At 40.3% G+C, this 17,160-nt stretch overlaps 1 protein-coding gene across 1 annotated transcript in view; it reads left to right on the top strand.

Moving 5' to 3' along the window:
- The first annotated feature begins 740 nt into the window (after positions 1–740).
- PXYLP1 (2-phosphoxylose phosphatase 1) overlaps positions 741–17,160 on the top strand; it is a 91,738-nt gene continuing 75,318 nt past the window's right edge. The window contains exon 1 of the mRNA XM_063440991.1: positions 741–905. The gene's annotated coding sequence lies outside the window, so the exon portion shown is untranslated. The remainder of the gene's footprint in view (positions 906–17,160) is intronic.

The following is a 17,160-nucleotide window of genomic DNA, read 5'->3' as shown; positions in this document are numbered from 1 at the left end:
AGCCCATTTTTAAACCCGCACATACAGACACACACATTATACGTAACAGGTGGCAATGCATTCACTTTATTTCACATGGTTCTTGCCCTACAATCACAACCCCGCCACAATTAAACTACAATGTATGCTATCGTCAATAGCCACCCCTTCCACGCTTGCTGCCTTTTCATTTTACCAAAACACGTTAGTAAATAAATCACAACTCATTTCACGCCAAATTCATCGGACAGGTTTATTTATTTATTTCACAACCAGAACAAAAAAATGGCGGCGGCGCCCTCAGGTCTCTAACACGCATGCGCTTCGGGGGGGGAACAAGCACCTGATGGCTCGCACGAAAGCACGTCACCGCCTGTGCGACTCCCCCCGCCGTGGCAACGGTTGCTAAGCAGGCGTCACGTTCCCCGCTGCCCAAACCTGCAGCACTCGGTAACGGCGGAGAAAGGTCACTGACACCGTGACCCAGCGCCATGTCACATGATCACTAACCAAGCCGGCTAGTGCTAAAAGGGGCTACTAGCGCCCATCATGCTCAGCCAGCCAGGGGGAAAGCCAAGATCACAGCGGCTGGGGAGGCAAAGCATCTGTGCTCCCCCAGACACTGTGCTCTATGGCTGACTCCCTACACCCCCAGTCATAGTGGGGGGGCTTCAATTCCCCCAAATCTGCCCCCTGTCCTCCCCCAGCCTGCCCTTCCCCACTCTCTCTCTCTCTCTCTCTCTCTCTCTCTCTCCCCCCGATTAGAGTGTCTCCTCCTCTTCCTCTACCCCTTCTCTCCTCCATGGCTCCCATTCATTGCTCTCCTGTCTCCTCCTTTCTGCTCCACTCCCTCCCTCTTTTCACTCCTCTCTGCTCCCCGCCACCCATTTCTCCGGGATCATCTGCCTCACTGATCAGACTGCCAGGTAGGCAATGCTCAGCCCTCTCTCTGTCTAGCTCTGTCTCTGTCTGTTATTTTATTTTTCGTTCCGTGTTCCTCTCCACCCCTTACTATTTAGGGGGGTGGGCTTCACCTATCTAGTCACCTTGACACTCTATCTATCCAAGTAATATGGTGCTGACATCAGCCTGAGCCCCCCTCTCTCCTCGTTATCAGGCTGGTACCCCCAACACCTAGGTAAGAGATTTAATAGGGTATTATTGCAATAAAACTGGAGGCTGCAATTAGCAGAGTTATTAAAAAGCAACATGGACTCAATGCTTTAACTATGTGACCAACCAAAGAATAGTGTGTGTGAGATCAGTACTGTGTCTGTATGTCTGTGGATCTATCTCTACTCTATCTGTCTGTTTATCTTTCTATGTATCTATCTCTCTATTTCTATAGATCTATTATGTAAGACATGACGAGATTAATTAATAGTCCTCAAATAACTGTAATTTAAAGCTTTGATGTGTAGGGACGGGAGACCCTTCTTTTTCAGTAATTTGCTGATGTTATTATTGAAGTTTGTTGAATTTTTTCCAGAGGAGGTATAATTTACCCAGGGATATTAGTGTTTTGTTACTGAAAACGTGTAATTGTGGATTTTTGGTAATGCACATCTAGTGTGATGCAACTGTTGCTAAATATGTATGGGTCCAAATGGTTTAATGAATGTTCTGTTTTCTATCTGTGCCCTAAAACAGGGATAGGCAACCACAGGCACTTCAGCTGTTGTGGGCTACATATCCCTTGATGCTTTGCCAGCATTAGGGCTTTAAGAGCATCATGGGAGATGCAGTCCACAACATCTCACGTACCAAAGATCGTCTACCCTTGCCCACAAGTATTTAGTAAGTTTGCTTCATGAAGCATCCCTTGCCATTTCTGCTTGGTTTATTCAACAGGTTTAGAAGCAAAACAATTCAGTAACTAAACTAACACAATTGCCATCATGAAAAGGTTGCATCTTCTCTGTGATATGTTTATTTTATATATTTATTACTTGTTATGTATTCAATATATATATATGTATGTATATAGTATTTTTGTAATATTGTATCCTAGTGTAACAATGCAATGTTTTGTGGACCTAGGACATACTTGAAAACGAGAGAAATCTCAATGTATCCATCCTGGTAAAATATATTTTATAAATAAATATAGAACAGTTTAGGTTTTAAGCAGGCACATTTTCTGTTTACACTTGATGCCATTAATGGAATACTATAATAATGAACTTTGTTTGTATGTAGATATTGACTTAAAAATAAATACATTTACTTTTAGAATATGGGTTTGCTTAAAAACAAAACAAAATTAGTTATTGCTGTACGAGACCGAATCCTAGCTGTAGCCCAATCTGCCGTCTGAACAAGACATTAGGATGATGACTTTACAATCAGATGTTTCTCCTAGAGAAGCGTTGAGACACATGGCCCATGAAAGACAATTGGCAATTTGCAATCTGCCAACGCTCTGTGTCTGACAGTCAGTCTTGGAGTTGAAATTTGCATAATGTAAACAGTTTTCATCTACAAGTCTGCAGGGACAGTATCTGTGCCCCAAAATCATTTCATTAAGATGAAATGATTTTGGTGCTTTGACTGTCTCTTTAAGCATCTTCCTTAAAACCGTAAACAAAACAGTCTCTGTGTTTTGGAGTAATATAATTCATAATTACTGTGATCTAGATCAATGTGGTTCTTGGGTATTTTTCACTTTTATTATTCTTAGTTGCGTCCTTTAAATCCTTAATGCAGAAGTGTAACTTTTAGGAAGTGACAGTTCCTTGTCAACTCACACCTTGTAATAATTTATTAGGGTGGTTCGTGCTGCAGATGTAAGAAAAAACATACTATGTGGCAATTTCTTGTTAAGGACAACATCATCACCTATGATGCTCCGAAAGCGATCATGGGTCAGATTCATGCTAGAAGCTGCTTTGCTATGTTCCCACGATACATAGGGGCAGATTTATCACACAGGGTTATATACTAACGTAAGAATTCTAAGTGAATTTCAAATTTAAAGACAAAATAGCCAAACTGGAGAAATTCTCTAAGTCAGACATGCTTAGTTGTGTGAAAATGTAGGTGTCACCAGTGGATTGTGTCTGCTGGTTTCTCTAGTTTCCAGACAATTGCCCCAAATTTAGTACTTCGTACCTCATTTTAGAAAATAGCACTTTGGTAAATCTCCCCAACTGTGAATACTCACTGCTTTGTTTATGTAACTATTACATCTGTCAAGTTTGACAAACAAGTGAAATATCACAGTTTACCTTGAAATTTGCATGTAAATGTCACAAGCTTCATGAGCATTCGAGATTTTTTTTTTTCTTTTTTTTTTTCGTATATTTGAAGTTACTTCATTTTGTTTTTAAATACTACAACTTTTTTTTTGTTAGTGGATAATGTATTTGTAATTAATAATTTAGGAATTGAATTCATTTTTTTTTCTTGCCAGTTAGAACAACACTCCAAAGTAGGATTTAGGCTTTGCCTTTTTTAATGTATTGTTCATACATTCAGGCTTGAACTAACAGTTGCTAGTGGAGCTGCAGTTTAGAGCCCATTCCCATTTGTTGATTGTTTTAATACTCCTCCCATGCTTTTCCTATAAACTTTTGTGCTGAAGGAATGGAGAATGGGAGCTTGCCGTCTCTAAAATAATTAACTTAAAGGAACACTATAGGCACCTAGACCACTTCAGCTCATTGAAGTGACTTGGTGACAGTGTCCCTATTACCCTTAGTCCTACAATATAAATCATTGCTATTTTAAAGAAACTGCAATGCTTTACATTGCAGCACTAAATCAACCTCTAGTGGCTGTCTAGCAGAGAGCCACTAGAGGCGCTTCCGGGATCTTACCGATCTTTAGGTCACCTAACTGACAATGGATGTCCTCTCGCTCTGCATGAGGACATCCAGCGTCACTGAAATCCCGATAGCAAAACATTGGCTCTGTGCTTTCCTTTTGGAGGACCTAATTCACTCGCCACAAACGCATTACTCTCCTCCTCCCCCCCCCCCCCCCCCACCTCTGTCAGAGGAGGCAGAGTGCTGGCCCAGCACAGAGGGACATAGTCGCTGGAACCTGGTAATTGACTAAGGGTTTTTAACCCTAATTGGCTGGGGTTGGGAGGGTCTAGACAGAGATACTGTGGGCACCATAGACATTCACTGAATTGGTTATAGTGCCTGGAGTCCTCTGGTACTGTCTCTCCATTCAGTGTTAAACCATAGACTTTCCTGACTGCCCACAGCTTGGTCCCACAGAAGGTATGTCTAAGACAGAGTTTACACACTTCCTTCTAGTTATACCAATTCATACCAGCAATAGATGCTGAGATAGGCCGAATGCAGTTAGATGACACTCTGACAATCACAACCATCCATTGCTGCTCAGGCTAATGCTTTCTCATTAACCAATGCAGCACAGATGTGGTGGGCTGCTGTGGACTCTTGTTTAGCATTGACACATTAAAAATGGTTTAACACTGAATGGAAGAACAATGCTGGGGGACTTCAGACACAATAAGCACATCAGTGAGTTGAAGCAGTTACAGCGCTTACAGTGTATCTTTTAATGGTGACTTTGTACACTGTGCAATTGCTCTTGCTGTTTCTATCTAACAGCCAGACATCCTCCTGTCATCTTGTGGCATATCATTTTTTTTTTTTTTTAATGCTGCACTAACTATCCACCTCTTACTCTGTCACAGGCTGCATACCAGGAGCAAGCTTCTGCCTGCTAGTATGAAGGAGAGGAGTGGACAAATGAGTCCTGAGGACAGAGGATTCAGAATTAGTGATTAATGAAAGACAGGAGATGAGAGCTGTGGGGCTTGTAAGATGGATAGAATGGGTTTTGAGATGGTAGGAATAGATTGACAAAGGATATGTGTAGGTTTAAAATGCTTCCAGCAGTGTTACAGCACCACCCACATTAACTGCAAGACACCTGGGTAATGTGTCTGATTTCTTTTTTTTTTTGTCCTTTCTGTCTATATGATTCTATAATTAGGCCCATCGTAATCGCCTGCACCAGGCCCAGGAGGCTCTTAATCCAGCACTGCATTTATTACACAATTGTGTGCTAACATAAAATAGAAAAATAAGTAAGGATCTAATCTTTTCTTTTGGTTCTGTATGAGCTCTCAGACCAATCACGTTCCTCCCGTTACTTTCATTGGGATTATGCACATGTACAGAGCGTGCATGCTCAGCCCTTCCTTGTGTACTGTGTTTGCCTGGATAGCTTCGCTTTATGTTTATGTATGTGTTTTATTACTAAATAATGGTACAATTTGTTGATTGTTTCCACAATTATTGGATAAAGTCTCTGAAACGTTGGAACAAGAATTCTACTTAGTTACTTAATTGTCTGTATAGCCCTTGATTTTTCTTGGCAGAAACACCTTAAAGTATGTACAGCTGCTGATATGGGCTTCCCAGAATTAGACATCGGGCCACTGGTCTCCTCCCATGTTGGCCTTTTCCTTTTATTGTCCCATTGTGTAAAGCCTGTACTGGTCCTGTATTTTAGTTGGTTTACTATCTGAAATGTATGCTTTATAACTGTCCCTTTCTGTTTAAGAGGAACTGTTACTTTTCTGAAATTGATACAATTGAATAAAACATTGAAAATCACTTAAAACGTATTTTATCCTGTTTCCATGAGATGCTCAGTTTTTTTTCTTCTTGTAAATGTTATATTAAATATTTAGCAAATTACCCCATAATCCAGTGCAGACAAGACAGTGCCAGGACAAATGTTTTTGTAAATGTATTGTTAATGAAGAGGAGAAATAGAAACATTTCCCTATACTGATGACAGGTGCAAAGGACAGAGCTTATAACAATGAATGACAGGGAGCTAAGATGGAGGCATCCAGTTGCAGGATAATGAGGTGTGGATTTCTATATTTAATTTTATTTTTCACATCTCACAAATGCATATTTCTAAATATAGAGATAACTAAACATAATGTTAAAGATCCTGGGAATTTAATAGTTCCCCTTAAAAAATAATTACAAAAATTACAGATATGGCCAAAACTAGTCTGCAAATAGCGTGTATACTGTAAAATTGTGTTTTGTGTTAGGCTGCAATATAAAGCCCACTACATAAACATAAGGCTTGTTCATCGTGAAAAATATCTGGATTATAACAAATGCATGTTTGCAATTTTACAGCCTGGAGTGCCTCTTTAAATTGTAAATTCTTCATGAATGGCGCCTTTTAGGCGCCTATTTTTAGTATCAATAATGCATTATGAAGAATGCCCAAACAATTAAAATAGAACATAATTAAATATCTAAGGAGCAAGAAGCAGTGAATTCATACTTTTTTTTTTTTTTTTGCCATGACTGTCAATAAAATATTACATAGCGAGTATATTTAAACATAAGAAGAAAAAAATAAAATAAAAGAAGAGTAAAAAGAAAACAAGAAAAAATGCAATAATGTGACCGGTGGTACGTATACATTTTACTGCGTGAAAAAATTAAGTGTCTGCTCAAATTCTTATGTTCCAACGGTCAAAGTAAATGGTCAGTATTTGAGAGAAATTCTTGAATGTGCCATGCCATGTGTTATTCTCAACCAAGCAGGTGTCAAGGTAGAGGGCAGGAAAGAGGTAGAAAGGAATAGCGTAAGATAAGGAAAAGAAAAGCGGTCAGTACAGTGGATATACACTTAGCAGTAAAGTATGTGGGGTGACTTTCCAGAGAATTTCGGGAGGAGCAGAGGAGCTCTAAATCACGCAAGGACTTGACCTCCTAACCCACCCACCGCCCTGTCTTCCCATATCACCAGTCAGCCATGAGTCCCAATATTATGTCAGATATTTTCATCGTGCCCCTTACCTGAGCTGTCAACGTATCCTTTAAGAAGGTATCTTTTATTCACTAAGAAAAAACAATATGTATATATATGATACCTCAAATTGTATTACAATGGTATCCAGATATACTTATCTGATATAGTCAAAACAGCCTCTCAAGGTCGTAGCCCACACTCACTGGGGGAGGGGGGGGGGGGGGGAGGAGAATATTGTATGCATTTCTGTATTGACTGATTTTAATTGTCGCATTATTTGGTTTTGGTCCCTGAGGAAGTTCCTTTTTATAGGAACGAAACGCGTAGGACCTCCCTTCTGTTTTATCTTATTTAATGTGGCTAATGTATATGGCCTTTTTTCTACAATAAATCTGCATATTTATTTTACCCTACCTATATTGGAGTCTCATTCCATAGTTTGGTCCGCTTGGAGTTCGAGTGGAGAGTGGAGGCGTTCAGCCGCCCAAGTTTATCAGGGCAGGCACCTTTTTTGGCGCATTATTCATTTCGATCTTGTGAGTGCATTATTACATCAGCGCATTATAACTTGTTTTGCTGTATCACACTATGTATTTTTTTTCTGTTCCTGTTTTAGATTATGTACAGCCGAATCTCATTTCCTGCTGTGTCTATATATATATATATCTTTTATTCACTGTACCACTGCCTCAGTAGCAGCCTATGCCAGAAAAATGCTCCATGAATAAAGAGTAAGGGTCTGATCTTATCCCATGAACCTGTCTCCAGACAAAGTTTATGGAATATGTAATTCATGCATTTGCATAAAAAGAAAATTGGGGGGAGGGGGTCATTTTAAAATGTTATTTATAAAAAAACTGTCTCCTTTTAAAGAGCATGCATCAAATGGTGCAGTATAGGAAAAGTGATATACTGTCATTCGGAAGGTTACACGTAGGATGGAACCGTTTATCGTAACCTATTGCAATAGCTACGTTTTGTAACGGTCCTTATAGTGAATATAATGGGGTTATTTTAGCATCAAATACGTTTGCCCACATTAAACGATAGTATCAACTGGAGCTGCCTGACATTGAATCGAAATTAACTTTGGCCCCTACATGCATTATGAAAGCCTTGTTAAGAATTTATTTTGTTTCTGTTTTTAAATAAAATGTTGGCATTTTCTTCTAGTGTTAAAGATATGATGTAGTAAATACTTTTATATCTACAGAAAAAGGAAAGGAAGCATACATGTCAGATGATTACCTTATATATAGCCATTAAAAAAGCAATCATATTTTGTGTTTACTTTTTGTTCAAAGAACATTTATGACAATTTATTTTGGTGCAGTTTACAGAGCTTTTATTCATTTCCCTACTAGAGCAATTTTAAAGCATATTGAACGGCTTTTTTGAAAATGTTCTTGTTCTTGCGGGGGAGAAAAGGTTTATATGTCATTTATTTCTACAGTAACTTATTTTTATCCTGTAACTATTAGGCAGTGATCATTCTTAAAACCACATATCATTAGAAATAACTCATGCATACCTGGAATAATTTGAAATCAATTGCCTGTCTCTTCCTAATCCCTGTGTGCATATCTAGCGATTACTACGAAAAGGCTTTTAATAGTTATTACTGAAAACACGAGGGAGTTTAATAATTCATTCTGCCCACTTTGTTTTCAAGCCTCAAAACGTCTATCGATTATTTATTTTGTTTACAGTTTTCCAATACATCTGCTCAGATTACAGTGCTTCCTTTGCATCATTCAATTCATGCTGCAGTTTAACGTTTCTCCGTAGTATTTCCACTTGTGGGAAATGTAAATTCAGTGATGGAGAATTCTCTACTTCCCAGGGATGGATGTGATACTCACAATCTATTCTGTAAATGAGAATCAATAAACCTATCTGTGTATTAATTTGTAGCTGCTAACAACGCCATTATTAATCACCAACCAAAGATAATTATTAGGATTGTTTTACATTATTCCATTTTTATTTTATTTTGTAGTTAAGTGGACATTTTGGGTTGATTACAGCACTCCAAGTTTTTGAAAATATATCTTAAAAAGATAAATGTGCATGTTTATTCACTAAAATGAAAATACAATCTGAATTTTACATTTAACGTCAAACTAGCGAAACTGGAAAAATATTTGAAATTAGTCATGCTTCACGTTTTGCTATTCTGGCCCTATATTTTAAATTCACTTTGAATGCTCACTTTAGTAATTACGGTAACCCTGTTAGTAATTGGTTTCTTTTGCAGGTCTTTACTAGGATGGAATGCTCCTTTAGAGATATGTGTTGTATCCAGTAACCTATCCTCAATCTGTATGAGCAAGCAGATACCATGTGCAGGCCCTCACAAAAAGGACAAAATGTGTGTGATGCAGATACATATGCATTGACTTAAAGGACAACTGTCACCAGAATTATTATTTTTTTATTCACTTGTAAATAGGAAGTGAGTGAGAATAAGCGATTCCAGTGGTGTAGATTGGTTCGGATGAGTTCGGAAAACCGTGATTTCTTCATCCAAACCAATTTTACAGATTTGGTCAGACCAACCGAATTGTGACCGCATTTGGCTTTCGTAAATACGAGAATTGCCAATGCAGGTGGAATTCGGACCAGGTAGACTACACAGGGCGATGGCTGACAACATCTCCGCTCTGTGCAGTTAGTAAAGCAGGAGACTTGCAGTCGGTTTTTACCACAGTCTGACCAAAGGTGTATGAATATGGCAGAGGGATCTAGCTTTCTGGGAAAGAAGGGGCCATATTTTCAGGTGATTTACATGTCCGTACTCCCACATCTGATGCTTGCCACCAAGACTTCTCCAGGGCTGCACCTTTTCTGTGGAACTCCCTTTCCTTCTCCCTTACACTTTCACCCAGTCTCCACTCCTTCAAAAAAATCTTTAAATTACATGCTTTCCTGAAGTAGTGCATTTTCAAACTGTTAGCAGGTTCTCCTCCACCCCCCCCCCCCCCAAGACTCCTCTCCTGCAACTGTCAAAAATAACCAATGTTCTCAGTGAATACTTTTCTAGCAACCCATTTTATTACCCCTACTTTTACCTTTTGTGTCACTATCAGGGCCGCCATCAGGGGGTGACAACCATAACACTTAGGGCCACGCGATGAGCTCCCTCCTTCAGGGGCCCGGTCAGCGCTGTGGCCGTTGTATAGCGCGACCGGGCCCCTTTAAAAAAAAAAAAAAAAAAGCAGCCGCAAGTGCTGCTGGGAGGAAGTCACTTCCTCCCAGCTCACTCCGCGCGGGAGGAGCGCGCGCGCCCGCCCAGCCGTGAAGAGGGAGAGCCAGGCAGTGAAGAGGGAGCAGCGCCGACTCCCATCGTCCCCAGCCACCCTCCTGCAAAGAAAATGTAAGAGACAGGAGGGTGGCTGGAAAATGAGCTGTGTGTGTGCATGTATGTCTATGTATGTGTGTGTCTGTATGCATGTATGTCTGTCTGTGTGTCTGTCTGTATGCATGTCTGTATGTGTATGTCTGTATGCATGTATGTATGTCTGTCTGGATGCATGCATGGCTGTCTGTATGCCTATGTCTGTCTGTCTGTATGCATGCATGTATGTCTGTCTGGATGCATGCATGGCTGTCTGTATGCATGCATGTATGTCTATGTATGTATGTCTGTGTGTATGTCTGTATGCATGTATGTCTATGTATGTATGTATGTCTGTCTGGATGCATGCATGCATGTCTGTCTGGATGTCTGTGTGTATGTCTATGTATGTATGTCAAAGAAACAGCAACCTCAAAACCTCACCCTACTGATGTAAATATTTCTACTTTAAACATCATATCATAATGTTCCTGGACATATTAAAAACCTAACTTGTTTGTTGCCACTCATATTATGTATGTATGTCTGTGTGTCTGTATGCATGTATGTGTATGTATGTCTGTCTGTATGCATGTCTGTCTGTCTGTCTGTCTGTATGTGTATGTCTGTATGCATGTATGTCTATGTATGTATGTCTGCCTGGATGCATGCATGGCTGTCTGTATGTCTGTGTGTGTGTCTGTCTGTATGCATCTGTCTGTGTGTCTGGATGCATGTATGTGTATGTGTATGTATGTATGTATGTCTGTATGTGTATGGCTGTATGCATGTTGTATGTATGTCTGTGTGTATGCATGTATGTCTGTCTGTCTGTATGTGTATGTCTGTATGCATGTATGTCTATGTATGTATGTATGTATGTCTGTCTGGATGCATGCATGTCTGTCTGTATGTCTATGTCTGTCTGTCTGTATGCGTGTATGTCTGTATGCATGTATGTCTGTGTGTCTGGATGCGTGTATGTATGTCTGTCTGCATGCATGTATGTCTGTCCGTATATGTATGTATGTATGTATGTCTGGATGTATGTCTGTGTGTATGTCTATGTCTGTCTGACTGCATGCATGTATGTCTACGTATGTATGTCTGTCTATGTATGTTTGTGTATGTCTGTATGCATGTATGTCTGTCTGTATGCATGTATGTATGTATGTCTGTATGTCATTATATATGTATATATGTATGTATGTCTGCATATCATTATGAACGTAGGTCTGTGTGTATGGATGTCTGTATGCATGTATGTCTGTCAGTATGTCTGTATATATGCATGTATGTCAGTCTGTATGTATGTATGTATGTATGTCTCTATGCCATTATGAATGTATGTCTGTATGCCATTATGAATGTATGTGTGTATGGATGTCAGTGTCTGTATGTATGTATGTGTCTTTATGTCCTCTTGCATGTGTGTCTGTATGTATGTTAGTATGTGTCTGTCTGTCACTATGTATGCCTGTGTGTATGTCTCAGTATGTGTGTGTCAGTATGTATGCCTGTATGCGTGTATGTCTGTTTCAGTATGTGTGTCTGTTAGTATGTATCTGTGTCCTTTTGTATCAGTGTGTGCGTTTGTGTCTGTGTGTGGACCCAGTGGGCGGTATTTGGAGGCGGGCCCCAGGGGGCCCAGACCCTGAGCTGAGTTAGGGGCCCCAAAATTTCTGGTGGCGGCCCTGGTCACTATACCTTACTTCCTCTAGCATGTAAGCTTATTGAGCAGGGCCCTCAACCCCTCTGTTCCTGTGCTTCCATTTGTCTGGTTACAATTACGTGTCTGTTAGTCCACCCATTGTACAGCGCTTTGGAATTTGCTGACGCTATATAAATAATGAAATAATAATAATATAGTTCATTTTAAAAATTGTATATCTTTTGACATGCTTCAAGGATTCTTATAATAATAATTAATAATAAAAAAAAAACTTCTGGTGACCGTTGTCCTTTAGATGGATGTTTGTAACATTTTCACCATACGTGTATGAGAGCCTCATCAAATTATATGGGAGAAGTAACCTACCTGGCAAAACAATGCAAATGTCAGAGATGGTTTAGGCTGTGAACAATTTTGGAAGGTTGTGATCAAATGGATAGCAGCTGCAGCTGGGTTCTGAACTATATCCCATAAAGTTCTGGTGGTTAGAATACGGATTAGCAGAACCTATACTTGATCTGGGAGTCTTCTGTTGGTAACAGCCTCTCTTGGCAAAAGCAGTAAATTTAAAGAGAAGGATCTTTTTTTTAAAAATCACGTTTCTGCTTTTTTAATGCATTATTTATATAATACATAAAAAGGAGGTAGTGAAAACTCTTTGATTTGGTTCATATTTGATTTGCTTGTTTTAATCTGTAATGATGATTAGTGCCCCATTTTAACTTGGCTGAGCCAGCTGCCTGACTGATCAGACGCTTCCTGCGAAAGCTCTGGCTAAGCCACAAGCTAAAACGGCTTTTTTACCACTTTGGACCCACAAAACCTACCCAAGAGAGAGCTGCTGTCTCCAGCTAGCATGGGGCGCAAGTCTAAGAAATATCGGACAGATAAGCCCCCGACAACCGCCGATATCAGCGATCTCTTATGGAGGCCCCAAAGCTCCACGAGGCCTGTCATGACGCCTCTCTCGGATGGGCTATCTTGCTCGTCCAGTGAAACGTCCCTACCTGATCAGAGGGAACTGGAGGTACAGACTAGAGGCAAGCAAACTGTTATACAGTCTGATCGAAAATCTGTGACACCAGTGACGGAAGGTACCCTGAAGGCCTCCTAGACAAGTTATTCTGAAATATCGCTGATGACATCTCTGCATTTAATGAAGAGATCAGCAGAGTAACGCCACACCTACACAAATCGGAGGTTACCACAGCAGGCCACAAGACACGGCTTACTGCCCTACAACAAGAACTCTCCACGTTACGCATGGCGGTGTAAGAACATAAAGGTGCAAGGCCTTCCCGACGATATCACCACAGCTGAAATACCTCACCTGTTCCGGAGGCTTCTAACACAACTATTCTTTGCCAAAAAAGCAAAATGAATGACTCTGGACGGATGTTACAGGCTCTCAGCTCCTCCAGCAAGCGCTACAGGAGTGCACAGGGACGTCCTAATCTGCTTCCAAAACGGCCCTGACAAGCAGGCGTTCATGACCGCCTTTTGCAATAAATCACCCTACTCATTTGAAGAACATCAGCTGGCATTCTTCCCAGATCTATCCAGAGATACCCTGGACTGGAAAAGGACCCTCAGACCCTTAACTCTGGAACTTACAAAACACGAGGTGCCTTATAGGTGGGGTGCGTCAAGGAGTCTTCTGATTCCTCACGAATCCGGGACATTGAAAGTATTGGAGGCTTCGGATGTACCCAGCATGTTATGTTTAGTTTGTTTTGATATTTATTTCTTCTTAAGTTACACATAACCTCACTGTATCACTGAACCAATACGCTATCACCACAATGACAGCCCATTGGGATGCGTCGCCTTACTCTAAATACACCCGCCGGCATGCGGATTATTCCCCTTTACCCCCTCCACTCACTCGCTTTTTTTTTTAACTGTGCCGTGAGTGCTAACCTCTAGCCAAACTACTGTGGCTTTATGTGCTTACATTTTGAGACGGCACGAGGTACATTGCCTATGCTACCCCTTAAATCCAAATTCTACCCTACACCACTTCTTATAGTGATAGTGTGCTCAGTCTTTGCTGTTCAAATTTATTTACTGTTATTTTTATTTACCCTCTCGACATGTAAAACTCTCTTAATCCATTTGTAGCGGACACCTTCCGTTGACCGATGCTCCTAGCGCTTCCTGAGGACTGCAGACGACACCACAACCGCCGTAGCTTAACTGTAGCCGCGCCGTCTTCCTTCCACCCTGTATGAACCTCCAGCATCCAGGACTGTGTGGGGAAGACCTCTCCTCCAAGGAGAGCGTAACCGGAACAAACTCTCAAAAGAGCGAAGTGATTAAAGCTCAAGGGAGTATGCAGCGCATAGCAATCCCCAGTGTGATTATAACAGCTCCCTCCAATAACGAGACAAGGCTACGTTTTGAGGGATCAAGAAGAACTGTTTTAATTACACACACTCTGCTTTTATGCAATTCTCCCATGCAAGAGAGACACCCACATAATTAGCACAACATCCAATAAAACATAAGGTACATCCCACACATTTCCTCCCCTCAGATAAGCTTGTAACCCAATTATCAAAGACACATTTTTCCTCAAGTTTTGGATGTACCCCAAATACCAAAAAGACAACATATCAAAAAAATCAGCTCATTCGGTTCAGTGGTTCGGGAGATATGGAACTTTAAAGTTTTGACCGACCGCAAAGGCAAAGAAACCGAAAATAGTTCCATGAATTCTGGCCTTGCGGTAGGTCTTTGTTCGTGCATTAAAAGTCACAAAAGGCTTGCCATCCGTGCATAACTCGACGTTCGCTAGACTCCCCATATGCTATTGTCTTTCTACTGAACGGCAGGGTGTTCGGTAGTTCTGGCACGAATTCCCGGTGCTATGGAGGTCTCAACGGTGTTCGCCTACTCGAGTGTCCGATTTTAGTTCCAGACACTCGACGGCAAAACACCGCTGTTCGGGAGTTAAGATGGCCGCGAACACGTGTAAAAGTCCCGAAATGGCGGCCACCCAGAAACTGAAACAAAGTGAATGTTTGAAAAGACACGAACTGTTTTAATACCGAATCCCCCCAGAAGCAGGTGCATATTCCATTTCTATACAGTTTGGTATCTTTTGACTGACTAACAATATAACGTATAATCCCTTGTCTCTGTACAGCACTGTTAAAGGGCCAGAGACAGCATAATAAAAATCTATTATGCCCAAATATAGTTCTTAAAGGGCAATATGTCCCAGGGCCATAGTCGCAGGGCAGGAGGCTAGCAATCAGTCCTCTCCAATGCCCAGTGGCAAATAGCAGTTTGTTACACCATTAGTCCATAATACTATTCACAATAATGGTTATGTTGTGTATTGTACCATGTTATTTTAACCATGCTCCTGCTAGCATGCAGCCAGCACTTTTGGTGGATTAAGCACGCAGTAAGAATTTAAATAACAAATTGTGCACATGTAATATACAGTTTGCCATGCCACTGTTATACCGTGTTAATAATTGCTTTGCATGCAGCTGTTGTCGTGGCACTGCACGCATCTATGTTCTCACTTGCACTTTCAAAATAAAGATTGACAAAAAAAAAAAATACAAAATAGATAACAAGATTACAATAGGTTACTGGCTACATTTAGTTTTTACATTGTAGGAATACAATTTTTTAAAATTTATTTTTAAATTTGCTTTTGTGAACCAAGAACAATGGCACAAAGCAGTGGTTTGCAACTTCAGTTATCTTGTATCAGTTCGGTTTATTTTTAGCATTTTTGTTCATGAATGACCTTTCAGAAAGTAATTTAGAGAAATGATAAATGAAGCATGCTTGCCCAGCTGCAGTTTGTACTCTTATTTTCACTCATTATTCTAAAAATATTTAGGGTTTGTCTGACTACAGAGGAGTTGTTCTCAGTAAAGAGTCAATGCATATTTGCACTTTAACTCATTAGGTACCAATATATTTAAGAAAAGGTTCATTTTTAAGATATTCTGCTGTTTTCAAAGGGTTCTGTTACATTCATTCTCTTGTTTCCTGGTTCACAGTACACCATCTATAGCCAGTTATATAAATCAAGGGCTATGGTCTTGCCCTTATATTTGTAGCTTAATAGATTATTTTTTTTCCAGGCCAGAGTTAACTTTTTTTTATGCATTATGGAGATAATGTATTAAATCCAAAGGGTGATCCAGACATGGACCTCGTGATCACTGTACCTAGAGGGGCATCAGCCAAACCTTAGTGTCAGAGTCTAAAGAAAGCTAAAATGATCATCCAGGGTTTCTGTCTCATGCAGAAGGAACTTGCCGGCATTTCGGATCTGCGCTGCCTTTGTGGGCCGGGTCAGTATAATATTCAAATGGCATAAGTTCCCTCTGTAATGGCACAAGTGAGCAGAAACCTTTTTGTGACCAGAGCAGGGACTAACCGAAGTGCAAGCTACTGAGTTTTGGCCCTTTTGCAGAGTTCTCATAGTCTCTGTTTTTGCTACAATGTATTAAATAAAAATAATATATCTAGAGTTTCTGTAGGGTTCAGGAAGTGGCTGTGGGTCATGGCTTTCCTGTATATGCTATGTTATTCATAAATAACTAGATATTAACCTATAATGAACTGCATAAAGGTACAGGGGAGAATGTTGCTCCTTAACTATACGTGGAGCATAGATTTGTGAAGTGCCATTTAAAATTTTACTAGTTTTCACTATTCTGATGGAAGAGAGGCATTACTATTGGAAAAGGAAGTAAAGACTTGGGGACTGCAAGAAGGGCAAAATACAGAATGGGGCAGAAAGAAATGGCAGAAAAAAAGGTTGGGAGATGTTTTACACCACCAACACATTGTTGAAATAGTGTCCCAGTTTTTACATTCCTCATCTTGTAGTAAAAACAGATTTAAAAAAAAAATTGAATTCTTTATTTTTTCATGCATGGATTATACATATTACAGTTACGCCAGCAATGCCACAACAGCTAATGCCAGGGTTTTCATAAGCATACATAAACAGTTGTATGGTATGGATAAACTGTGCACGTTTTTACATTTAATAGGAGTAGGCAGTAGTGTTGTGCAAGTCATAGCGTGTCTGTATAGGCTATTCCTTGGACTATGTTGATAAAAAAGTGTAGCAGATGCTTAATGAATGAGTGTATGCATATTTCTGAGTAGGCAGACGTTTCATTACATTAGATTATTAGGTAGTTTGAAGACAAAAATAAGAGAAAGTATGTCAGATGAGAATACACTTTGGGATTTTCCACCCCAGGTGGCCTCCGCGCCAGCTAGATGAAAGTCCATGGCTGTGTACTGTGAGACCCGCCTGGATAAGGTAGTAGAGAGGGACAGAAGCCTGGAACCTGCTGTAATAGTTGTAGTTCAGGGGAGTGAAAGAGTGGTAGTCCCCATGTTTTTGACTTGCGTG

This window comes from Pelobates fuscus, chromosome 2 (genome assembly GCF_036172605.1).
Source record: "Pelobates fuscus isolate aPelFus1 chromosome 2, aPelFus1.pri, whole genome shotgun sequence".
NCBI classification, from domain to species: Eukaryota; Metazoa; Chordata; class Amphibia; order Anura; family Pelobatidae; genus Pelobates; species Pelobates fuscus.
The sequence above is the reverse complement of the archived record's forward strand: the minus strand, read 5'-3'. Positions and strand labels throughout refer to the sequence as shown.